A 27,435-nucleotide genomic window follows, 5' to 3' on the forward strand; every position below is an offset into this window, starting at 1 on the left:
AGGCAAATGCCGGGATGGTTCCTTTGAAAGGGCACTGCCGACTTCCTTCCCCGTCCTTCCCTAATCCGATGAGACCGATGACCTCGCTGTTTGGTCTCCTCCCCCAAACAACCCATCCCCAACCCAACACAAAATACAGTTTGACCAGCAAAGTATACAATTTATCAGGTCTAAATGAGTTCAGGAGAAATTATGCAAAGAATTTTTTAACAGAACCATATAATTGTATATAAGGAAACTTAAGAAAGAACTTTGAGAACTACCCGAATAAAACTGGCTTCTGGGATGAACCCATATTCTACGATGTGTACTACACGTTCTGGAAGATAAATTATAAACTAAAATTAAAGAAAATGTAATATAAATCACCAAATCAAATTAATAGTATTTCTTGTTTGAGCTATACTCATCTGATTTAATAAATGAAGACATAAGAGGTAGGAATAATAATAATTATCGAAATGGCTATGGTATGAGTCAGGCAACGCCACCACAGTAGCAGTATAGTAACAATCACGAGAGAGCAGCTGTTGCTCGGACTGGTTTCTCACTCCATCTCCGGCTTCTCAGAAGTTGGGTGGTGGTGGGTACGTAAACAGTAGTTCTCCGAATCATAAAAATAGGAGAAAAACTGATGGTGGGTTTCATCATGGCTATCAGAGCAATGGACCTTGTCCCTGCAATAACCACAACAATAATAATCAGTCGTACTTCGGCGCTCAGAATCAGTCGTGCTATATTGTAGGCCACGGTAACTCAGACAAGTCAACTGTTGGTAGAATTTAATTAAATTACTGTGTGTAGTGCAGTATGGAGTTGTGGTCCCGTGGGAAACCCCACTGCTAAAACAGAAGCTCCTGATTTCCTTTGAGGCAAACACCAGCACATTATGACTCATGAATGCTCTGGGAGGACCAAACACGACAAGTATCTGAGTTAGATGTTCTGTCGTGGTTCCATTGGTTACGAACTTCCTAGCTATCAGCCACACAAAGCCTAGAAAAGGCACCGACTAAAAAGAAGGTGGTTCCCACGTCTAATGCGTAGTAAGGGACTAAGATTATTAAAAAAAAATTGTTCATCGAATTTTCCTCCCGGGTTGAAGCAAGTTCCCCTCTGTGTGTATTCAGACTGGGCTTTGCTTTGCTACAGTCTTGGCATTGATTCTCTAACTTCCAAACATCCCGATTCAGGGCAAGTTAAGTATTGCTTTATTTTCGTAACAGTTTTATACATCCCCACGCAGCAACCTATGAAAGTACTGGAACTCAGCGGGAACCAACTCCATGGGAAGACATAACTTGTCTTGCCCATTGCACTGAGTTCGGAACCAAAGTGTCCCCTTTTTTAAGGGAATATCCCAGAACTTCCCTCCCTTCTCGGAGCAGCTGCTTAATCCGATTTAACTCTGCATCTTCAGAGTGCCTCTCCCCTAGATCTCCAAACAAATGGTTCAAATGGCTCTGAGCACTATGGGACTTAACATCTATGGTCATCAGTCCCCTAGAACTTAGAACTACTTAAACTTAACTAACCTAAGGACAGCACACAACACCCAGTCATCACGAGGCAGAGAAAATCCCTGACCCCGCCGGGAATCGAACCCGGGAACCCGGGCGTGGGAAGCGAGAACGCCTTCCGCACGACCACGAGCTGCGTACCTCTCCAAACAAGGCTGGAATCTCCCCTAACACTGTTCCCACGCAAACGAGGCCCTGGAGTGGGTTCCCAAGACTCATCCTCCTCAGAAAACATTCGACCTAGGGCATCGGCTGCTTGATTGTCAGTACTCTTAATTTGATGTACCTGATGTGGTCGGGCCAGAATGCACGACAATGGTTGACTGTCTGTCTCTAAACGAAGTAACTTAAGTTTAACCTAGAATTTAAAACATTCCAACCCGAACAACACCACCTGTGCCTCTAACTCGCACAGTGAGTACTTCTTCTTTGCAGGAGACAAAGACCTAGATATATAAGTGATGGTTCGTCCTTCCTTTTCACTTTCCTGCAAGAGGACCGCAGCAATTCCCGCGTGGAATCCGTGTGTAGAACGAACTCCTTCTCAAAGTCTGGTGTGGCTGACAATGGCGTAATGACTAAAGCTTCTTGAAGAGCATCAAAAGATACCTGCTGAGACTCACCCAGTTTAAAAACCTCTCCCTTTCGCCTCTGCTGGTTCAGGAGAGCTGCCAGCTGCATGAAATTCTGGACGAAGTTTCGAAAACAATTGGTCATGCCAGCAGACCTCGCAATTTGTTTCTTATTCTTGGGCACTGGAAAATGACGGATCGCTTTGGTGTACTCTTAGTCAATCCCTGCACCATTGGTCGAGACTACATGACCTCTTCTTCGCCAGGTTGAACTTTGACAGATTAACTTTTAATCCTGCCTCGTGCATGTGACATAATACCTGTCCTACATGGTCCATGTGGTCTTCAAATGTTTTGCTATCAATAACAACAAGCAGTAACTGTATATAGTCTTGAACTTTAAATCACCCAAAATAGAATCTAAACGGCGAAATAAGATTGTGGCCCCCATGGCCTGTCCAGAAGGGTCTAAGTTGTACTCAAATAAATTTCAGGCTAAACAGAAAGATGTCTAGGGCTTGGGCTGTTCTGCGATTCGTACCTGAAGGTACATTTGGTTCAGATCAAGCACTGAAAAATAGTGTACCCACAAGAACTAAGTGAAACGGTCATGCAAATCTGGAAATGGCGATGATTCTAAGATCACTTTTTGACTAAGCTGGCGGTACTTGGCCACCGGATAGTATCCCTGACCATTTGCCTTGGGTACCAAAAATATTGGGGACACATGAGGCGACATGGATAGATGGTTTATGCCGTCAGCAAGATGCTGATCGGTTATCTTTTCAAGTCCTTTTTCATTTTCGGGGGGGGGGGGGGGGGGGGGGGGGAATCGGTAAGGTGACTGTGGCACCAGCACCCTATCCACCAACTGAATGTTGAATACCATTTTATTGGTAGCACCAAGCCTATCCATCAAAACGTGTAATATGGTTCTAGCCCGTTCCACATTCAAGTGCGACAATTCAAAAGGAGACCTTTGTCTTTAAATGGTCACATTCCCCAATGATGCTAATGATGACGCAAAGAATATTTGTTCACGGGACAAAATCTTTATATATATAATTCTACTGTACGTGTGTATGTCACTGAACTCCTCCTAAACGGCTGGACCGACTTGAATGAATTTTTGTGTATGCATTCAAGCGGGGGGGCTGGAAAATTTACATTCTTAAATAAGCACGGTAGGTGGCGTTGCATTTTTGTGTGCAATATTGAGCGTATTATATTCAGTTATAAGTTACGTGCATAGGATTTCGTTTATTTTTCGACATTTTAATTTGAATGTATTATATTATGTGTGTTTCGTTATTATGATTTTTTAATTTCTTTTGTACGGCGTCTTTTGATATTTCAGGTGTCGCATTTCAGTAAATATTAAGTGTATTACATTCACATATAAGTTATGTACATAAAACAATGCACTTCTTCGTGGACGAGGGGGAAATATTGGTCGACGGACTCGGAATCCACAATTAGTCCAGAACCGTCGGTTAAATAGATCGGCAGAAGATCAGTTGACGGACAATGAAAATTTAAGAACCTGGCTGCAATATGACGTGCTAATGAAAGTCAAGGGCAACGCAGCGAACGCCTTCGAGCTAATGCATTGAGACGAAGACTGGCCCGTCAACGAGTCGCCGACACATTCAGAACAAGTGAACAACAGCGTTTGCAAGTGTATCGCGCATTGGCACGTGCATCACTTCTTCGCCTTGCATTTGAATATGAGTCGGACATCGACTATTCGTCACATTCACAATTTTTAATCGGTGCTATGAACAAACAACGCTAACATTGTCATGCACTCAAATACAAAGTTGAATCGGCCGGTTTCTGCTGCGCGTCTGGAAAAGTTGTATTGCCACCATTGAATTCGCCGCCAGAACCATTGAAAAAACTATTGGCTGGAGCTACATCTCAATCTAAATTGTTTTTGCGTAAAATTCGCAAATTCAATTCGTGCTTCCAAAAATGGCTCTAAGCACTATAGGACTTAAGTTCTGAGGTCATCAGTCCCCTAGAACTTAGAACTACTTAAACCTAAGTAACCTAAGGACATCACACACATCCATGCCCGAGGCAGGATTCGAACGTACGACCGTAGCGGTCGCGTGGTTCCAGACTGAAGCGCCTAGAACGGCTCGGCCACAACGGCCGGCATCCAGCTGTTTCATCAATATATCGTTGATATGTATGCGAAATGCTGAGGAATACATTCATTTGCGTGATGCTGTTGTTGGTAACGTAGATGGAATAACTAATATCAACGATATCGGTACTTCATATACTCTTCCATCATCATATATTGGTAGCCTACGTCATATGCAAGAATGCAAGGATATATTCTAGACGCCATGACTTTTGCGCGCGCGTACGGACGACGAGATTTGTTCATTACATTTAAGTGTAATTCAGAGTGGGATGAAATTAAAAATGAGTTATTGCCAAGTCAAACTGCAATAGATCGGCAGGATATCACTGCACGTGTCTTTAGACAAAAGTTAAAATCGTTGATGAACCTTATTATACATTCCTCTGTATTTGGCAAAACACGTTGCTGGCTGTATTCTGTTGAATGGCAAAAATAAGGTTTGCCACACGCGCATATTTTACTTTGGTTGGTCAGCAAAATACAGTCTGAAGAAATTGATAAAATTATCTCAGCAGAAATATCGATCAAAAATTGTATGAGATTGTTACCGCTAACATGGTCCATGGTCCATGAGATGCTATAAATATGACGGCGCCGTGCATGGACAATGGAAAATGTACGAAACGTTTTCCAAAAAATTTTATAAATGATACAATCACTAATATCGATGGTTATCCATTGTATGTCCGCCCTGTGGTCTCGCGGTAGCGTTCTCGCTTCCCGAGCACGGGGTCCCGGGTTCGATTCCCGGCGGGGTCAGGGATTTTTCCTGCCTCGAGATGACTGGGTGTTGTTGTGTCGTCTTCATCATCATCATTCATCCCCATTACGGTCGGAGGAAGGCAACGGCAAACCACCTCCATTAGGACCTTGCCTAGTAAGGCGGTGCGGGTCTCCCGCATCGTTCCCCTACGCTCTGTAAAGAAGCATGGGACTTCATTTCCATTTCCATCCATTGTATCGTCGCAGAGACACTGACCATGGTGGTCAATCACATCAATTACGCATGTCAAACGGTACAACAGTTGACATTGACAATCACTGGGTGGTTCCGTATTCACCATTGCTGTGTAAAATCTACAATGCATACATAAACATTAAGCTCTGCAGTTCGGTGAAGTCCATAAAATATATATGCAAATATGTCCGTAAGGGCAGTGATATGGCTATATTTGCTGTTCACAATGTCAACGAAAACGATGAAACATCACGGTACCAAATGCGCCGATACATCAGCAGCAATGAAGCAGTTTGGCGTATTTTGGGTTTTCCATACATGAAAGAGACCCTGCTGTTATACATTTGGCAGTGCACCTTGAAAATGGACAGCGTGTTTATTTCACGGAATAGACTGCTCAACAACGTGCATCAATTGCCCCGAAAACCACATTTATGAGTTTTTCGAACTATGCAATCGACCAGGTATTCCCGGTCAATTCGCAAAGACATTAATGTATACTGATATGCCACGATATTTCACACGGAACAAACAGTCAAAAAAGTGGGAACTACGAAAGCGAGATGTGCCGGTTGAAGGACACAACGGCATATTTATGGGAAATACATTAGGCCGATTATACACAGTCCATCCAAAGCAACACGAATGTTTCTTCTTGCGTTTGTTGTTGGTTAATGTTCCTGGACCGACGTCCTTCCAATACTTGCGAATAGTCAATGGCGTTTTGTACGACACATATCATGATGCACGTCGCGAATTACATTTGCCTGAAGATGACAACCATTGAGATATTACACTCTCCTCATCACATTCGCCAATTATTCGCCATATTATTGACGACGTGTTTCCAATTCTCAAGCTTCTGTCCTCTGGGACAAATATAAGGATTCCATGAGCGACGACATTCTGCAACGCATTCGGATCGCTGATCAATATCCAATATCGATTTTTCGCCGGAAACATATAACGAGGCATTATTAAAGATTGAAGATATTTGCATTCTGATTTCGAATATGCCACTCATTGTTTTAGGTATGCCCTCACCTAACAGCCCGGCAACAGACATCGGGAACAGCGAGATTCAGCGCGAACTACAGTTCAATACGGTCTCTTGAACTACTTTCGTTGAAAATAATGAGCAATGAGCAACTGTCACTGATGAACAAAAGAATGTATACGATCGAATTAATTTGTCAATCGCAGCAGAACAAAGTGGATTTTTTTAAATTTATTTATTTATTTATTTTGAACGCACCAGGTGGCACTGTAAAAACCTTTCTCATCTCACTAATACTTGCGCGCATTCGGTCACAAAATCATGTTACATTAGCAACTGCTTCATCAGGTATTGCAGCCACTTTGCTTGATGGCGTATGGACAGCACGTTCAGCACTCAAGTTGCCGTTGAACATTCACACAAATCTAGATGCAGTGTGCAACATAAAAAGCATTCCGGTATGGCTAAAGTTTTGCAAAAATGCAAAATTATTATCTGGGATGAATGCACTATGGCCCACAAGCATTCACTTGAAGCTCTCAATACAATGATGAAAGACTTAAATAATAACACCAGGCTTTTCGGTGGTGCCTTACTGCTGCTGTTCGGTGATTTTAGACAGACATTGCCGGTCATTCCACGCGCTACATATGCGGATGAAATTAACGTATGTATAAAACAATCTTATCTATGGCGACATGTCAGTACATTACATCTTAACACAAATATATGTGTTCAACTGCAAAACCATCCATTGGCACTATCATTCCCCGAGGAATTGCTCAACATTGGAAATGGAACAATACCGTTGCATGGAGACACACAATGCATCAAATTGTCAGACAATTTCTGGAACATGGTAAATACGAAAGATGCTTTGATTTTAAAGCATATTTCAAGATTTACAAGCTAATTATATTAATCTTGCGTGGCTTCGTGAACGAGCTAGTTTAGCAGCAAAAAATATCGATGTTGGCGCAATTAACTTCAAAATACAAAAGTTATTGCCCGGCAAATAGATATTGTTCAAATCCATCGACACTGTTACCGATCCTGACGAAGCAGTCAACAATCCTGTTGAATTTTTTAATTCGCTGGATTTACTAGGAATGCCACCACATAACTTGCGATTAAAAATTGGCTCACCTATAATTTTGCTTCGGAATTTAAATGCACCTAAGCTATGCAACGGTACAAGGTAAGTCATAAAAAAGTGCTACAATTTTGAACGGCAAATGTGAAGGTGAAGTTGTTCTCCTGCCACGAATCCCAATGATCTCTTCAGACTCACCCATTCCATTCAGACGCCTACAATTTCCTATTCTCTTGGCATTTGCCATGACTATTAATAAGTCACAAGGTCAAACAATGTCGATTTGTGGGTTGGATCTAGAACATCCGGTCTTTTCACATGGCCAATTATATGGTCGTGTTCTCGCCTTGGAAAACCGTCAAGTTTATTCATTTATACTCCTCTGGAATTCACAAAAAATATTGTTCATCAACTCGCATTAAGATAAAATTAAACAAACTATAACGAATTGTTTTTAGAAAAATTGATGTTATTTCAAAGTAAAGAATAATGAAATTATTATATTATTTGTCTTTCATTTCATACTTTGTTTAATATCCTAATCGCTTGAAATATGCAGGACAACGTCTGTCGGGTCCACTAGTTTAAATATAATCTCCTGATCAATATAATACAAAAGACATCAATATATTTTTAAAAACATTGCAGGGTGCAATACTTCAGTACTCAAACCCCCTACCACACTGAAATTAATTGGCCACGACCACTGCTGAATTTTCAGTCAAAGTATCACCTTCCTGACAATGGGAATAAGCCCTCCATTATGTTCCAACAGCTAACATAAGATTTTTGGAGTATGGGGAATTTACAGATCCGAGAAAATCTGCAATACCGAGATACATCGATCAACGGGAGGTTCCTCCGAGAATCTAACAAGGTACAAATAGGTTCGTGGCCTGTAGTGGTACACACAAAGGGCAGATCGGCATGGGAGCATGCTCGGATTTTTCTAGTTCTTTTGATCAATTGGTGAAGCCTCCCCACAGTAATCTGTGCGCCTCTGTCACCAGTTTTGGTTTCCTTGTTCTCAGGGCATTGGAAAATCGCGAGCCAAGTGTTCCTATTTACTGCATTAAAAACATGCCCCTCCCCTGGTCGGTGTATATCCTGGTGGGTGCGCTTAACTAGAGCTTTCCCAACCATTAAGCTAGGGTTATCACCAATGAGATCACATTCCCTATCACTATAACAGAACCTCTAATATTTGCCACTAACTCATCTAAATCAGAAGACTTTGCTGTTTATTTGCAACGGGCACTAGGGACTGACCGCAGGATGCATCTTTTCTACAATACTGTTCACAATGTCAGTCTTAAGATAAGAAGTAGTAATGGCTGTTCTAACCTCCTCAGTGTATTGGGCCAAGCTCTCCACATGCCCCTCGACTTAGTAAACATAATGGTTAAGAATTCCATTATAGAAAAACTGAACAAGATACTTTCTAACAGTCTTTAGAGGAACCTACTCAATTGCATTCCTTCCATGGTGACATCATCATTCACTCTACTTAATTTGCCGTGTGACAAGGGGTATATGACGTAGAATATCATCATATAAGTAAGTTGCAGTACCATAGCCTTAATCTAAAATTGGACCGTTAACAATAATATATCGACTTTGCTCATTAGTGTCTATCGTCAACCTTGAAATCCCCTTAATTGCAGATAGAATCTGATTGAGCAGTTTACTAAACAAATTCCAAGCATTCCAAACATGTAAATCATCCCCCTACTACTACACGAACTGCTCTTGAACCACCACTTTCCGTGGGACCAGACCCCTCTTCCATAACTTCATTAAGTTGCTAGTTCAACACACTTCCTTCGAGTTGCAATTTAATCATTTTATCACGTAATACTTCAGTTACTGATTTTTGTTTAGGAAAAGAGTTAATGGTACTGAGGTCTTGAACACAATTAACGAGATGATTTAACTATACACGTGTAGCGACACTACCCTGAAATAACGGGAGGTTGGCTTTTATACTATCCAGGAGGATACAACCGGTGTCACTTACCTACTGTACGGTTTTGGTGGTCACAACAAGCTCGCGACTTAGTGTCCCATCCAACTGTTGTGTCAATTCAGCTTCACTATCTTCCACGTTTTCACCACGGATGGCAAGCTCGACTTTCAGTTGATCTTTCGTTAGGTAGGAGATCCTCCAAATCGGCCTCTGATTCACAATTCACCTTATATTCTTTGAGATACGAATAAAAAAAAAACTAACACAGCAAACTGCACAAAACAGTCTTAAGACTTTTTCAGCCCTACCTCCAGACAGGATCAAAATCCTGCAACTTGATTACAACCAAGCTCTGCTACCATTGAAAGCGGTAGTAACGTGTGTTGACTGTCTTACACTGAAATTTCAAAAGTCAGTAATGTAAAAAATCTTCTTATTGACATTTGCAATTTTAGTGTAAGACCCTCCCTTGATAAACTCATTGCATCGCTGCCATTATCCCTCCTTCCCCACTTCCCTGGCCTTCTTTACCCACTTATAATCCCCCTTCTCTCTATTTTATAATTTCTTTATTTTGTGCCATTTGCATTTTACATACCCACCGTTCTACACTTTTAGTGTTTCAACGACAATTTTTACGTAATTACGCATTCTATAATTTTACCAAGATCTCTCTTGTTAAACTCATGACATCCCCGCAACCTCTACCTATTTCCTTTCCCTCCCCCAATTAACCTCACTCCATTTCCCCCTGCCCCTTACATCCAACATATAACTATTTAAAACACTGGCCACAATTGCAAACACAGTATTCTAATATGTGGTTCTGAGTAGACAAGACGGGTAGCTAACACATCTACTTTGGTAGATTCTACGTTTATGTACAATTCTTTTCTTTTCTGCTTATTGTAAAATATTAGATATTACACATTTAGTTTTACTCTGTTTTAGATCTGAGGACGATACAGCGTGACCCAAACATGTAATCTAATTTCTTAAAAATATGTAACTTAGACGGAACGATAAATAAAGCTTTATGTAGCATGTCCCAGGAGCGACTTAAATTACATGCAGCTTTACCGTTATGAACAGGACCCACATTTTAAGACAATCCCATTTACCCTAGCAGCTCCACTGTAAGATTAAGAACAAACAATCGTTTGGAAATCACTTAATAGCTAATCTGACATAACTGGTTCACTGGTTCTGCTGTGCTTCTGACAAGATTTTGGGTAACCTGGTTGGCAGAACACGTAAAAGACATAACATGCCGACACGCCAAATATCAGTAGAGTGGTTGATGGGCATTGGTCGGCGAATCAGTTAGTTTTAAGGTCTTAAATAATGTTTAAGGGTATGATAGGGGATACGTGGTAGTAGGAAAGTGTGAGAGTAAGTGATTTCGGGAGATCGTCGTCAATATGTACGAGGGTCACTCCAAAAGAAATGCACACTATTTTTGTAAAAATACAGTTTTGATTCTGCATGTGTGAAAGTTTTACAGTGTGTAGATTCATCCTTCCCGCTTGTTTTCAAACTTGCTTCAACCTGTGCCCGTGAGTGGCGCCGTCACAGCATGTCTTCAAGACGGCTGTTACACTTGGCGTTCGTCAGAGAGTAGAAAAAGGTGTATGGAGTGTATGCTATCGATCGCAGTACAGTTAGTCGGTGGGCAAGCAGGTTACGTGATGAAAGCGGGCACGGCAATATTGAGGATTGTCCTCGCAGCGGTAGGCCTCGTACTGCACACACTCCAGACAATGTGCAGAGAGTTAACGAACTGGTGACTGCTGACAGGCGCATCACAGTGAACGAATTGTCACGCTACGTTGGGATAGGGGAAGGAAGTGTTTGCAGAATACTGAAAGTGTTGGCGTTAAAAAAGGTTTGTACCAGGTAGGTTCCCAGGATGTTGACAGTGGCTCACAAAGAAACAAGAAAAACGGTATGTATCGAACTTTTGAAACAGTACGAGAATGGTGGATATGAATTTCTTGGAAGAATTGTGACAGGTGATGAAACATGGCTCCATCATTTTTCACCAAAGACGAAGAGGCAATCAATGGAGTGGCATCATGCAAATTCACCCAAAAAAAAAAAAATTCAAAACCACACCTTGCGCTGGAAAAGTTATGGCTACGGCGTTTTTCGATTCCGAAGGATTCTTGCTTGTGGACATCATGCCAAGCGAAACCACCACAAATTCTGATGCATATGTGACGACAATGAAGAAACCAAGCTCGACTGAGTCGTGTTCGACCACATCGGCAAAAGCAGGATGTTTTGCTGTTGCACAACAATGCACGGCCACATGTTAGTCAAAAAACCATGGAAGAGATGGACAACACTGAAACCCCCGCCTTACAGTTCTGACCTGGCTCCATATGACTTATCACCTCTTTGGGAAACTGAAAGACTCTCTTCGTGGAACAAGGTTTGAAGATGATAACTCCCTTGTGCACCCTGCCAAACAACGGCTCCAACAGGTTCGTCCAGAATTTTACCGTGCGGGTATACAGGCGCGTAAGGCAGTTGAGAGGGATGGAAATTATGTGAAGAAATGAAAATATTGTTCCTAAAGGATGTATCTACATACTGTAAAACTTTCCAACATTTATAATAAAAGGCGGATTTAAAAAATAGTGTGCATTTCTTTTGGGGTGACCCTCGTAAATTATTAGAGTTAAGTTACTTGGGTGGGAGCACAATGTAAAGAATTGGGGAAAATCTTCTCGGAAGGGAGGCGGTAGGTTGCGCCACGAATAAGTACTGGCGTGGATCTGGGGAATTCTTGTAAAACTTCGTTAAGTTAAGGGGCCGCATCGGACTGCAGGCGCGGGCGAAGTTGATTTTGGAAACGATTCTGCGAGGCAGCTTTATGACACCGCTCACAGGCGGAAAGGCACAGCCAGGCGGGCACTATATACAAGTATGAAGTAATCACGGCAGCACTGGGCACTGACGTACTATGAAGAACCCGTATGTTGCAGTTACAACAGCGCCTAGTGACCTGTGTGTAAAAGCCGAAGTGGGCTGAGGAAAGCTCATGTTGTAGTTACTCGGATTGCCTAGGAAGTAACGCACCGCATTTCTTTTCCTTCAAGAATTCTTTATTGAACATAATGAGAACTACACACATGAATGGTTCAAATGGTTCAAATGGCTCTGAGCACTATGCGACTGAACTTCTGAGGTCATCAGTCACCTAGAACTTAGAACTAATTAAACCTAACTAACCTAAGGACATCACACACATCCATGCCCGAGGCAGGATTCGAACCTGCGACCGTAGCGACACACATGAAAGAATGGTGTTTTATCTACACACCCTATTTTTCCACGTAATCTCCATCCCAATCTATGGCCTTCCTCGAGCATGAAACAAGTTCATGTATGCCCTTTCGGTACCAATCCTTGTCCTAGTGGTGGAGCCAGTGCTTCACTGTCTGGCTCACCTCCTCAGTGTCCTCAAAACGTCTTCCACGAATGGCATCCTTTAATGGCCCAAACAAGTGGAAGTCGGAGGAGGCTAGATCAGGTGTGTCAGGTCTGACAGCCGTGAATGGTCTCTCCGACCGCTGCAAATCCTGGACCTTCGCTGAACTGCCTTCTGATGACCTCAGCCTCCGTGCCAGGCAACTATCTGTACTTCTGTCTACGACAGATGCTCGATAGACTTTGCAGAAGCGTTTGTGAATATTCCCCACAGTTTCTTTCTCTGCAGTTAGAAATTCAACGATAGCACATTGCTTGTAACGACATCACCTACAGACGCCATTTTGGAACTGTCCTGCAGCTACGCTATCTGTCAGATGTGACAGAAACTTGCGCGCTCATTCAGTACATTTCAAATAATACATACGTAACGTTTCGCATTAGTAGCATAGTTTTTGGCTGAGAAAAAAAATGCGGTGCATTACTTTCTGAGCAACGCTCGTACTAAAAAGTACTCCACTTGTCACCTCCAGAGGAACTACGTCAGGGGGGTAGGGAAAAAAGTATAAATAAGAGAGCCCGGAAGCTCAAATCAGGCAGTCGTGTCTCCATTCTACCCGCATTTAGAACTGGATTTGTAAAGGATGGGGCCCCTCCACGCCCACACCAACGTGGTGACCAAACCAAAAGTTCTACTGTCACCTCCGTAAACATGTTAGTTTTTGAATCAGGCGTCACAGGATGCAGGCTGTGATGTTATCCATGCGTCTGGGTAAGATTACTCATTAACATGGTCCATCAGGAGCTAGAAGTGGTCGAAAACGATTGAAGGGTAGCGGTTGTAAGGGCAGAGGAAAAAAAGTGCCAAGGCCAGCGCAAAGGGAAAAAAACCTCTGCGACAGTAGGGCGGGTAGTAAGGGCAGTAGCGGCTTGCTAGCTGCGACAGAGCATGCAAGGTGAGGGATGGTTAGCGTGAGGTATCGTGCAACGTTACCTATGTACTGCGTGGTCGTTAGCTGGGTCAGTCCGGTTGCTGCGGCTGGGCTCGCTTGTAGTCTCCTGGGCCGGCCGCAGTGGCTTCCTCCCTGTAACATAAAAGTTCGGCGCGGCAACGCATGCGCTGCTGTTAGGCCCTCTGCTGCGCCTTGTCGTCAGTGACTTGGTGCAGCTTCATCGGGCTGGTGCAGAACGGCGGCGATCGGCTGCCGTTCAGCGCCCTCCTCTACTGCACGGCGCAGCCCTTCTGCACTGTAGCTTTCTGTCTTCTCGGTCCCTTCGAGGGGCCGCTCCAGCAGCGGTCGGCGTCGCCACCGGTTCCGCTGGGGCGGCGGTTTTCTTCTTTGCACCTTTCACCTGTGGTGCTGCTGGGGCAACCGCTGGGACAGGCGCGCGAACGTCCTTCTGCGAGGTCGCAGGAGTGTTCGCAGGTACGACTGCGCTGGGGCCTTGGGCGAAGACTGCTCGCAGTTGCCTCAAGGCCTCCTCCGTCTCTGCAGCCACGGCGGCTGCGAAGGCAGCCCTCTCCGCCGCCATGACGGCTTTGAGGGCTGCTGTGGCCTCCTTCACGGCGGCGCCGAGTTCGAGGTCACACTTCTTCACGGGAGGGCGAGCTGCGTCCTGGCTGCCCGTTTCCGAGCGGTCGTCCCTGCCCCTGGCAGGTGGATCTGCTACTGCGCCGTCCCTCAGCTGCGCCGGGCTGTTCTGCGCCCTACGCCGTTTCCGACGTCGTCTTCGCTTCTGCCGCTGCGTCGGTACGGCCGCGGCCGCCTCGCCGCCCCCGGCACGGTTGCGGCTTGAGAAGGCTGCACAACCGCGCCAGCTGGCGACGTGCGGGCCGCCACACCGGACACAAGTCGGTAGAACGTTGCTGCCGCGGTCGCAGGCGCGGCTGTCGTGCTCGCCTGAGCACTTGACGCACCGCGCCGCGTTGTGGCAATACTTCGCAACATGGCCCTCGCCCTGGCACCTGAAGCACTGGGGCAGAGGGTCCATGGCTGTCGGGAGAGCCTCTGTCGTCACCGGGAAGCCCAGCAACTTCCGCAAGTCGAAGATGTCGCTCCCGCCGTCGACCGTTTGCACGGTCACGGCATAGAGCGGCCCTTCCCGGACCGCTGCCTCGTCACAGCACCAAGGTAACCCCCTGAGGAGTGCCTTCGCCGTATTCATCCTTCCGACAGAAGGTGCCTTATCAGCGCCGGCGGCGCGTCGACGACGTGGTCGGCCACTGCGACCTTGATCGCCCTGTGGTCGGCCACGTTTGCGGCTCGAACGCGAGTCTGTATCGACAGACTCGTAGACCACCTCGTTCCGAGCGCAATTCGTGATGGTGTCGAACAGCGCTGTCCACCCGCCTTTGCACTTGACGTACAAAGGGGGGACAGGCCGCGGCTAGTCTTCACGGGAGTTCCTCGCATGGTCGGCAGACTCAGTGAGTTGCACAACCGAAGGACCCTTCGTAGCGGCAGGTTTCCTCTGCGCACCCTTCTTTCCCATGCTGCGAGGCGCGGAACACGGCAATCTGCACGCGTCGTGAAAACAACGCACGACAATTTGCTCTCCGCAGCGCCCACAGCACAGAAATCTCTTCACGAGCTCTCAACGGCCGAGTAAGCGAAGCGCGCAACGGCAGCGATGCGCTCGCCTCGCCAGCTCAGGCCGCTCTGCGCGGGGTTAGAACTGGAGTGAATGACGGCTGTTTAAAGTTGCAGGCCAACAGCGGCGACCTTTTGGTGAACGACATCGGCAGCCGATTGGCCCGCTAAAACTACCTCCAACCTCCACTGCAAGGACACGTCATAGCTGTGGCGGGGCACGCTGCACCTTGGAGCTGCAACGGCATGAGGAGCTTGCCTCCACTCTCTGGATGGCTCTACGAGCTACCGTCCACAGGGGTGGGGCCACGGTGTGAACCCACATCCCCCTGCGTGCAGAGTTGCATGCAGTCACTGAACGAGCTGCCCTGAACGGATGGTCGGAGCTGCCAGGGCTCACTACAACGACAGCATTCGGCTTTGTCCGTTCAGTGCTCTACGGGGATCCACAAGTCGCGCTTGAGGGAGCAGTCAGCCGTGTTCCCGCTATAGGGCGCTGTGCAGCACCATCACCGAGTTCAGCAGAAGGCCCACTGCGTACCTTCAGTGTAATAAAGTCAGTGACACACTTGCCTGTGTTTCTCTGCATGCTTCGGCGTGAGTCACACCTCTCTCCCAAATCGTATCTCAGGGGTTCGTAAGGAAAGGATAGCCACATGCCACACACACACATAATGCCACAAACAAGCAGTTCTAAGATTGTATGTATTGCACTGTATGTGAACGGGGGACCTAGAAACGACGGAGAGGCTCCGTCCCCGCCGCAGCCGCAGTGGTCCACAACCCCACGACGACTACGGCAGTCCACTTCACCCTTACGCCGCCTCACACCGAACCCAGGGTTATTGTGCGGTTCGGCCCCCGGTGGACCCCCCAGGGAATGTCTCACACCAGACGAGTGTGGTAGAGTAATGGTGGTGTACGCGTGCCTGGAGAACTTGTTGGCGCAGCAATCACTGACACAGTGTAACTGAGGCGGAATAAGGGGAACCAGCCAGCATTCGCCGAGGTAGATGGAAAACCGCCTAAAAACCATCCACAGACTGGCCGGTTTACTGGACCTCGACACAAATCCGCCGGCGGATTCGTGCCAGGGACCAGGCGCTCCTTCTCGCCTGGAAAGCCGTGCGTTAGACCGCACGGCCAATCGGGCGAGCAGCTCTAAGATACATCCACCACAGACTAAACACAGTACCACTCGACAAACACAGCTACAACAAGAAGTTAGACATAATATTTAGAAAAAAGGAAATTAATGGATGCATAGGATCTCCAGTTACAAAACTAAATAACAAAATGCAGAAAGTCACAAAAAAATACACCACACAAATCCAACGATCCATGACAATCACTCCGAACACATAAATCAACAACACCACCACTACACAACAAGGACACGACACTGAAATTCTATGGAAAATCTGGTCCACAGCTGCATGCAAAAACAAACTGACACACAAAACTGGTAACATCCACAAGAAACAAGGAATAAAATTAAATTACCAAAACAACAGCTTAATACAGAAGTGTTTAAAGAAGGATTACACTGAAATATATTTAAGAAATCTAGCGCTAAACATCTTCAGTGAAACGGTTGTGTTGCTCTATACTTACGACAGACAAGCAGGCCATTAGGGAGAACACTTGAATAACATCAAAGAGCATAAAAAATATCGGACTAGACTCACCATTTGCAGAACATTTCCAAAAAGAAAACTGCCACCCTACCGAAACAGAAACAGACGTAATAATAGCCGGATCCAATAGCAACAAACATTTCCTAGCCGACAAGAAAACTTCCAAATCCTAGAGGCAATCACAGAAAATAAACACATAATGAATGACCAAACAAACATTAGCAGCCAAACGTTATTTAAACTGATAAAACATATAGTACATAAATAACAACCACTCTACACACCACAAAAAAAGTATCATATAAACTGGGCAATGTACCCACTTCATATCATTCACCACTGTACCATAGTGAAGTAATAATTTGCATACACAGTAGTAGGACATATTAGCTCCGCACGCACACACACACACACACACACACACACACACACACACACAGATCAATAGCAGATGCTCCCACTACCACCAACACAAAACATAATACGATTGCATCCCCCAGTATCAAAACAAAGTACACGAGATAGTGAGGTAACAGTGGTTCAACACAACATAAAACATAAATATACTTCATGTAAGTGAAAGTGGTATGTACAAAATTTGGCACATATTTGTAAAAGAACGTTAAGAATTAAGTAAAAAACAAAAAATTTTAAATAATGATAATAATTTAATACTTTTATAGTATTCTAACAAACAGAATTGTAAGCAAAACCATTTCGTTACAGTGACCACTGAAGACGCTTTTTAAAATAAAGTGAAAGGCGTAAGGTCTACGTAACACTTTTATTACAGTTGCAAAAGACGGTATTAATCTATAAAACTTGTCTGAGGCCATTTCGAATAGCAGGTGAAATGTCCAAATAACTTACGGTTTAGCTGCCGGGTGACGTCGTCGAACACCGCCGATATTTCGACAGGAGCACACCCTGCCATCCTCAAGGCGCAGATGCAAGGAAGAAAAAATGTGCAAGCAAATTTAATACCTCGGTTCATAGAGGATAAACAAGGAAGACACCACACACAGAAAAAGTGTCAACACAGCCAAAGATAACCAACATCAGAAATATCGATGGTTACTATTAATCAACAGGTGAGGTAGCACAAATTCTGTCCCTCTGTTTTCTGATGAGAGACAGAGCCGGATGCCAAGCAGCATTTAAACAAAATCCAGCATCTCTGTTAATAAGGTTGCTTGATAGTCTGATTTCAACAGCTTCCTTAATAACACTATCCCAATAGCTTGACGTGCAAGCCAGAATCACCGTGTTGTTGCATTCCATAGGATGACCGGTGTCAAGGCAATGTTCTGCAATAGCGGATTTGCTCTGCTGTTGTAAGCGTGTGTGACGCTTATGTTCAATACACCGGTCTTCCACAGTCCTGGTTGTCTGACCAATATATGACATGCCACAACTGCAAGGAATACGACAGACCCCAGCCTTACGCAAACCAAGATCATCTTTTACGGACGCCAACAGGGCCTTAATCTTAGAAGGTGGTCGAAAAACCATTTCACATCATATTTCCGCAAAATACGGCCAATCCTGTTGGAAATGTTTCCTGCGTAAGGCAAAAAGGCCGTAGACTTAGGTGCCACTTCGTTGCTATCGTCACTCACCCGTTGCACAGAAGGCTGATGGCGCAACGCACGTTTGATCTGCCTCTCACTATAACCATTCTGACGAAAGGTGACTTCGAGATGTGCTAGCTCAGCTGCCAAACTTTCAGAGTCTGAGATAACGTGGACCCTGTAAACCAAGGTGCGAAGCACTCCTTCACGCTGAGCTGGATGGTGACAACTATCAGCTCGCAGATACAAGTCAGTGTGGGTGGGCTTCCTATAAACAGAATGTCCCAACGAACCATCAGTCTTCCTTTTGACCAACACATCAAGGAAGGGAAGGCATCCATTCTTTTCCACCTCCATAGTGAACTGAATATTCGGGTGGATTGAATTCAGATGTTCCAAAAACCGGTTTAAATTCTCACTACCATGAGGCCACACAACAGAAGTATCGTCTACATATCTGAAAAAACAAGCAGGTTTCAAGGTAGCTGACTCCAATGCACGTTTCCTCAAAGTCCTCCATAAACAAATTGGCCACAATAGGTGACAACGGGCTTCCCATTGCAACTCCATCAGTCTGTTCGTAGTACTGACCATTGAATAAAAAGTCAGTTTTGATGTGGTTTCTCTTTTCACTCGTGTTCCTCTCTCTGATTCGTTGCAGCTAATTGAGGCTAAGTTTGGTGTCGAGTTAACAAATTTGTTTCGACATGTGCTGACTTCCACTTACTTTTTATTCAATGATCAGTACTACGAACATACTGATGGAGTTGCAATGGGAAGCCCGTTGTCACCTATTGTGGCCAATTTGTTTATGGAGGACTTTGAGGAAACGTGCATTGGAGTCAGCTACCTTGAAACCTGCTTGTTTTTTCAGTTATGTAGACGATACTTTTGTTGTGTGGCCTCATGGTAGTGAGAATTTAAACCGGTTTTTGAAACATCTGAATTCAATCTACCCGAATATTCAGTTCACTATGGAGGTGGAAAAGAATGGATGCCTTCCCTTCCTTGATGTGTTGGTCAAAAGGAAGACTAATGGTTCGTTGGGACATTCTGTTTATAGGAAGCCCACCCACACTGACTTGTATCTGAGAGCTGATAGTTGTCACCATCCAGCTCAGCGTGAAGGAGTGCTTCGCACCTTGGTTTACAGGGTCCACGTTATCTCAGACTCTGAAAGTTTGGCAGCTGAGCTAGCACATCTCGAAGTCACCTTTCGTCAGAATGGTTACAGTGAGAGGCAGATCAAACGTGCGTTGCGGCATCAGCCTTCTGTGCAACAGGTGAGTGACGATAGCAACGAAGTGGCACCTAAGTCTACGGCCTTTTTGCCTTACGCAGGAAACATTTCCAACAGGATTGGCCGTATTTTGCGGAAATATGATGTGAAATGGTTTTTCGACCACCTTCTAAGATTAAGGCCCTGTTGGCGTCCGTAAAAGATGATCTTGGTTTGCGTAAGGCTGGGGTCTATCGTATTCCTTGCAGTTGTGGCATGTCATATATTGGTCAGACAACCAGGACTGTGGAAGACCGGTGTATTGAACATAAGCGTCACACACGCTTACAACAGCAGAGCAAATCCGCTATTGCAGAACATTGCCTTGACACCGGTCATCCTATGGAATACAACAACGCGGAGATTCTGGCTTGCACGTCAAGCTATTGGGATAGTGTTATTAAGGAAGCTGTTGAAATCAGACTATCAAGCAACCTTATTAACAGAGATGCTGGATTTTGTTTAAATGCTGCTTGGAATCCGGCTCTGTCTCTCATCAGAAAACAGAGGGACAGAATTTGTGCTACCTCACCTGTTGATTAATAGTAACCATCGATATTTCTGATGTTGGTTATCTTTGGCTGTGTTGACACTTGTTCTGTGTGTGGTGTCTTCCTTGTTTATCCTCTATGAGCCGAGGTATTAAATTTGCTTGCACATTTTTTCTTCCTTGCATTTGTGCCTTGAGGATGGCAGGGTGTGCTCCTGTCGAAATATCGGCGGTGTTCGACGACGTCACCCGGCAGCAAACCCGTAAGTTATTTGAACACTCAATTCGCCGGGAAAAGTTAAGGTCTCACAGGTGAAATGTTGCAGTCAACGTTCCCGGATTTGACAGTTCTACTAGTCTAATCTGCTTAGCTACGGCCGACCTGTAGAAACTTATGGACTTTCTTCCTCGCAGAACTGAGGCCGTTATCAAGGCGATAGGCTGTATTGTATGGTAGACGCCGCATTGTACGGTGTTTACAATAGTGGGAGCGACCCTCGGGGTGAATAATATGTTTGACTGGTCTTCTTATTTCCTGGGTAGCCACAGAGCAAGATTCTAGCCTACTGTGGGAAGAGGCTTTCAAAAAGCAACAAATTACCGCTGGCATCGGATCAATGACGAGCTTGTAGAAGCAGGTGATTTAACATTCCTTCTCGCCAATCTAAATCAATATAAGAACTCTTTATCGTCGTTTGGTAATGGCAGGATGTTAAACGCAATCCAGAAAGCGGCACCAATAAAACTACACTCCTGGAAATGGAAAAAAAGAACACATTGACACCGGTGTGTCAGACCCACCATACTTGCTCCGGACACTGCGAGAGGGCTGTACAAGCAATGATCACACGCACGGCACAGCGGACACACCAGGAACCGCGGTGGTGGCCGTCGAATGGCGCTAGCTGCGCAGCATTTGTGCACCGCCGCCGTCAGTGTCAGCCAGTTTGCCGTGGCATACGGAGCTCCATCGCAGTCTTTAACACTGGTAGCATGCCGCGACAGCGTGGACGTGAACCGTATGTGCAGTTGACGGACTTTGAGCGAGGGCGTATAGAGGGCATGCGGGAGGCCGGGTGGACGTACCGCCGAATTGCTCAACATGTGGGGCGTGAGGTCTCCACAGTACATCGATGTTGTCGCCAGTGATCGGCGGAAGGTGCACGTGCCCGTCGACCTGGGACCGGACCGCAGCGACGCACGGATGCACGCCAAGACCGTAGGATCCTACGCAGTGCCGTAGGGGACCGCACCGCCACTTCCCAGCAAATTAGGGACACTGTTGCTCCTGGGGTATCGGCGAGGACCATTCGCAACCGTCTCCATGAAGCTGGGCTACGGTCCCGCACACCGTTAGGCCGTCTTCCGCTCACGCCCCAACATCGTGCAGCCCGCCTCCAGTGGTGTCGCGACAGGCGTGAATGGAGGGACGAATGGAGACGTGTCGTCTTCAGCGATGAGAGTCGCTTCTGCCTTGGTGCCAATGATGGTCGTATGCGTGTTTGGCGCCGTGCAGGTGAGCGCCACAATCAGGACTGCATACGACCGAGGCACACAGGGCCAACACCCGGCATCATGGTGTGGGGAGCGATCTCCTACACTGGCCGTACACCACTCGTGATCGTCGAGGGGACACTGAATAGTGCACGGTACATCCAAACCGTCATCGAACCCATCGTTCTACCATTCCTAGACCGGCAAGGGAACTTGCTGTTCCAACAGGACAATGCACGTCCGCATGTATCCCGTGCCACCCAACGTGCTCTAGAAGGTGTAAGTCAACTACCCTGGCCAGCAAGATCTCCGGATCTGTCCCCCATTGAGCATGTTTGGGACTGGATGAAGCGTCGTCTCACGCGGTCTGCACGTCCAGCACGAACGCTGGTCCAACTGAGGCGCCAGGTGGAAATGGCATGGCAAGCCGTTCCACAGGACTACATCCAGCATCTCTACGATCGTCTCCATGGGAGAATAGCAGCCTGCATTGCTGCGAAAGGTGGATATACACTGTACTAGTGCCGACATTGTGCATGCTCTGTTGCCTGTATCTATGTGCCTGTGGTTCTGTCAGTGTGATCATGTGATGTATCTGACCCCAGGAATGTGTCAATAAAGTTTCCCCTTCCTGGGACAATGAATTCACGGTGTTCTTATTTCAGTTTCCAGGAGTGTATAATTGTTCCAAGTGCAGACATGGCGCGTTTTCTATACGTTTTGCGTCGATACAGTAATACAGTCAGAACAGAAATTAGTATTTTCTTGGTTATTTATTTTTTTAGATAGAAAATACACCGACTCATAGTACAGTTTACTTAAGACGTCTATGATATACCGTCACAAGAAGAAAAGATAAAGGTCGGATTGTAGCCTATCGCGATTGCGGTTTATCGTATTGCGACACTGCTGCTCGCGTTGGTCGAGATCCAATGACTGTTAGCAGAATATGGAATCGGTGGGTTCAGGAGGGTAATACGGAACGCCGTGCTGGATCCCAGCGGCCTCGTATCACTAGCAGTCGACATGACAGACATCTTACCCGCATGACTGTAACGGATCATGCAGCCACGTCTCGATCCATCGATCCATGAGTCAACAGATGGGGACATTTGCAAGACAACAACCATCTGCACGAACAGTTCGACGACGTTTGCAGCAGCATGAACTATCAGCTCGGACACGATGGCTGCGGTTACCCCTGACGCTGCATCACAGACAGGAGCGCCTGCGATGGTGTACTGCCGCGCTGGATTAGCCGAGCGGTTTAAGGCGCTGCAGTCATGGACTGTGCGGCTGATCCCGGCGGAGGTTCGAGTCCTCCCTCGAGCATGGGTGTGTGTGTCTGTCCTTACGATAATTTAGGTTAAGTAGTGTACAAGCTTAGGAAGTAATGACCTTAAGAGTTAGTCCCATAAGATTTCACACACATATGAACATTTGATGGTGTACTCAACGACGAACCTGGGTGCACGAATGGCAAAACGTCATTTTTTCGGATGATCCAGGTTCTGTTTACTGCATCATGATGGTCGCATCTGTGTTTGGCGACATCGTGGTGAACTCACATTGGAAGCGTGTATTCGTCATCGCCATACTGGCGTATCATCCGGCGGGATGGTATGGGGTGCCTTTGGCTAGACGTCTCGGTCACCGCTTGTTCGCGTTGAAGGCAGTTTGAACAGTGGACGTTACATTTCAGATGTGTTACGATCCGTGGCTCTACCCTTCATTCGATCCCTGTGAAACCCTACATTTCAGCAGGATAATGCACGACCGCATGTTGCAGGTCCTGAATGGGCCTTTCTGGATACAGAAAATGTTCGACTGCTGCCCTGGCCAGCACATTCTCCAGATCTCTCACCAATTGAAAACGTCTGGTCAAATGTGGCCGAGCAACTGGCTTGTCACAATACGCCAGTCACTGCTCTTGATGAAGTGTGGTATCGTGTTGAAGCTGCATGGGCAGCTGTACCTGTACACGCCATCCAAGCTCTGTTTGACTCAATGCCCAGGCGTATCAAGGCCGTTGTTATGGCCAGAGGTGGTTGTTCTGGGTACTGATTTCTCGGGATCTATGCACCCAAATTGCGTGAAAATGTAATCACATGTCAGTTCTAGTATAATACGTTTGTCCAATGAATACTCGTTTATCATCTTCATTTCTTCTTGGTGTAGCAATTTTAATGGCCAGTAGTGTATATTCCGTATGCCTCTGGACAATGAATGGTGGGGGGTAATTCTTGCCATTATTATCGGTTTTCTATCCTGTTTCTCCATAGTCCAGACTCGTATCAGACTCTCAAAACAATCTTTTGTTTTTTAGATCAAACTAGCAATATCATATGCTGCACTGTGCCCCGGAAGAGACACGTGAATCACTAACAATATTCATGTGTCATAGGCTGCGAAATGAACGTGTGTGTACTCATTTGTATAGATAAATGACGCTAATGGTTTGCACCCGAACATATGCTATAGCGTGCGATAGTACGTGTATAGAGATGAAAGAAGAATTGTGTTTATACTGGTTGTTGGTGAGGAGGAAACTTAGTTATTAGTATTTTATTAATGATCTCATTCATAAGCAGCCATATCACAATCACCACAGTCGCTCAAGAAAGTTATAATTAAGCTTTACTTGTTTAATCAGATTCGGACGATGACTCTCCTTGTCCGCAGTCTCGATGATTCAAAGCGATCTGCAGTCCTGTGTAAATAAAATGGCTTAGTTTTTCTTGCACTGCGTAGTCAGTCGGGAAACCTCTGATCAAGCGGAAAGTTTGCATTGATAGAGTTTAATTATCCGATGAAATAATGGAGCTCTTGGATCTAATCATTGCAGGTTCGTTTCCAGTTCATCGGAAGTTCCCTTCTTATTGCCAACGAAACGACATCTCCGTGCAAATTTCCAATTAGAGAATACATATATAATGAAATTCCTTACACACCTTTGATGTAAATGCTCAGTATATATTTTCTTGAGTAGCCTACAATATATTTTCAATCCCTTTCTTCCAGTAATCTCGATAGCAAAATTACAATTATTCAGTGCGGCTATTCGGCGTGGAGAAGATCCTAGAAGTCCCCTCAACACACCAGAGAGAATATTACAAAGAGTAATTATGCACTCATGGAATAGTAATAGTGCTGTACTATTTTGCGCATCGATTCTGCGTGTATGTAGATGGTCAAGTAGGAAACGTAATTCACTCATAGAATTGTGCGGGGATAATTAGTAGAATATAAAGAGATATTACACCAGGTCACCAGCCTAAAGACTAATTACATACAAATAAATGCCTGAATGCGTAGCAATCACAAGTTTCCAAGGCGATCACTTTTTCTAACAGGATGTATTGAACCAACAAGAGGAAGATTTCTGCGTGCCGCGAGTTACCTGACGTAATGTCACAGGGTATCCGCCACGAAGACTGCCACAACTTGGCGGGGCTACCACAAGCTTCTTCCACTGCAACGACAAGCGGTAGCCATGGCAACGCGAAAAGACTTATCTTATTACGGCGAGAACATACATGGGAGCAAAGCAGAGAGGTGGGAGGATGCAGAAAAAGGGACGGAGGGGCGTAAGGGGAGTGAGCGGAGGTGACCTGCGTGGGAGGCGGCCAGTTTGTTACGGTCCGGCGGTAATTTCATCTGCGGTCACAACAGCCAGCTGCGACATCCTCCTCCCCCCACCCCCTCTCCGTTCCCTCCCGCCCAACACAGCAAGTTTCCAACCCCCGGAGGACACGGAGCACAGTGTCCGCCACAATTAAATGTTTGTGGCGACACGCATAAAGCAAAAGGAGCTCCAAGGGAAAGAGACCATCTAGCCCTGTCAGCTACATGTGGTTCGCAAAGTACTTGTGATGCAAAACTAACTGAAGTAATTTGTAAAGAATTGTTTGCTCTACATGGAGACATAAGACATTCTTCTTATTATTTATCTTCTTCAACTTCGGCCAATCCTTCCTGTCGCCACAGACGTCAGGTACCCTAAGTGAGAAAAATCATATGGTGTGTAGAAGGAAATGAATACTATGTATTGAGAACTCCTGGAAGAAAGCCTGTTCCTTGGTGGAATTAGTAATGCCGTTTTCCAATAAAGGATAGGAAGGTAGCGTTGTTGACTATGAACAGCCCGTTTCGCTCGCGGAAGAGCAAAAGGAAGTGATGGTACACTCGGATTCCAAGTTTTCCACAACAGTGTTGGAATCAGCAAGGAAGATCGCAGAAAGGAGTAGGACAGTTCACCTGAGAGCCTTTTCGACGAATGGAGCTCTCGCAGACGCCACAAGAGGCAGCCCATGTGAGAGCACAGCATAGAATTATTCCGGGTGGGCATCATACCATCGTTAAATCTGGAGAAAGACATCGTTCCACCTGGCTATACTTTTAAAAAAAAAGTACTTTTTGCTTAATAAAGTATTGTTTTTAGAGCTTGTGAAAAGATCTCTTTCTTTCAGACAGAACAATACTTCAATAATATTATACTTGCTGAGCGCCAAATAATGCATTTTCATGCACACCACCAAAGCATGTAGAAGATGAAACTCACTTTTTATTCCATCGATGATGAAAAGTGCTAGTAGCCTTCCACAACGCGAGAACTTTGCAACCATCTTCCGTCCCTGTTTTGTTGGTTCTAATAAAACTTATATATGACGGTAGTATCTGTTCCCGAAAGAACAGTTACCGCCAATGACCATGCAGCTTTGCTAGAAATGAAATGATAATTAAATAGACACCCTAGCTGCAAGCAGGCGTTGATATACTTCATTGGGGACATGTTGAAAATGTGTGCCCCGACCGGGATCTCCTGTTTACATGGCAGACGCTCTATACATCTGAGCCACCGTGGGCACAGCGGATCGTGCGTCTGCAGGGACTTATCCCTTGCACGCTCCCCGTGAGATCCACATTCCCAACATGTCCACAACACTACATTCGTAGTGCGCCTAATAGATGTTTGCCCATCATACTCATTACTCGTGGCAGATTAATCTACCAAGTCCCGTACGAGTTCGGGCATAGCGTGTGTGAGTAATGAGTATGATGGGCAAATATCTATTAGGCGCACTACGAATGTAGTGTTGTGGACATGTTGGGAATGTGGATCTCACGGGGAGCGTGCAAGGGATAAGTCCCTGCAGACGCACTATCCGCTGTGCCCACGGTGGCTCAGATGTATAGAGCGTCTGTCATGTAAGCAGGAGATCCTGGGTGGGAGTCCCGGTCGGGGCACACATTTTCAACATGTCCCCAATGAAGTATATCAACGCCTGCTTGCAGCTAGGGTGTCTATTTAATTATCATTTCATTTCTAATAAAAACACTTTTCTTTGTGGCGAACAGGCATGGATAAGTGTTTGTTAACAAGAGTGAACACGCTTCATAGAAAACTACACTGTGTTGCCTAAAACTATAATGCTCTGTTTTCTTTATGTATTTTCAAGTTCTTCACTTTTAAGTAAAAACATTCCTTTGCAATGTGAAGGGGTGATTCTCACTGATGCGAATATGTGACACAACACGTTGTCAATCCGCGCGACACTTTTGTTCCCACTGGAGCGATACGACAAGCAACCAGACAACAGCAGGCGACTCATGATGTTCCCCTGGACATTACAAAAGGTTGAACATGGTCCTTAATAGGGTGTGATCACCACGGATG

The sequence above is a fragment of the Schistocerca cancellata genome, chromosome 1 (genome assembly GCF_023864275.1).
Source record: "Schistocerca cancellata isolate TAMUIC-IGC-003103 chromosome 1, iqSchCanc2.1, whole genome shotgun sequence".
NCBI lineage: Eukaryota > Metazoa > Arthropoda > Insecta > Orthoptera > Acrididae > Schistocerca > Schistocerca cancellata.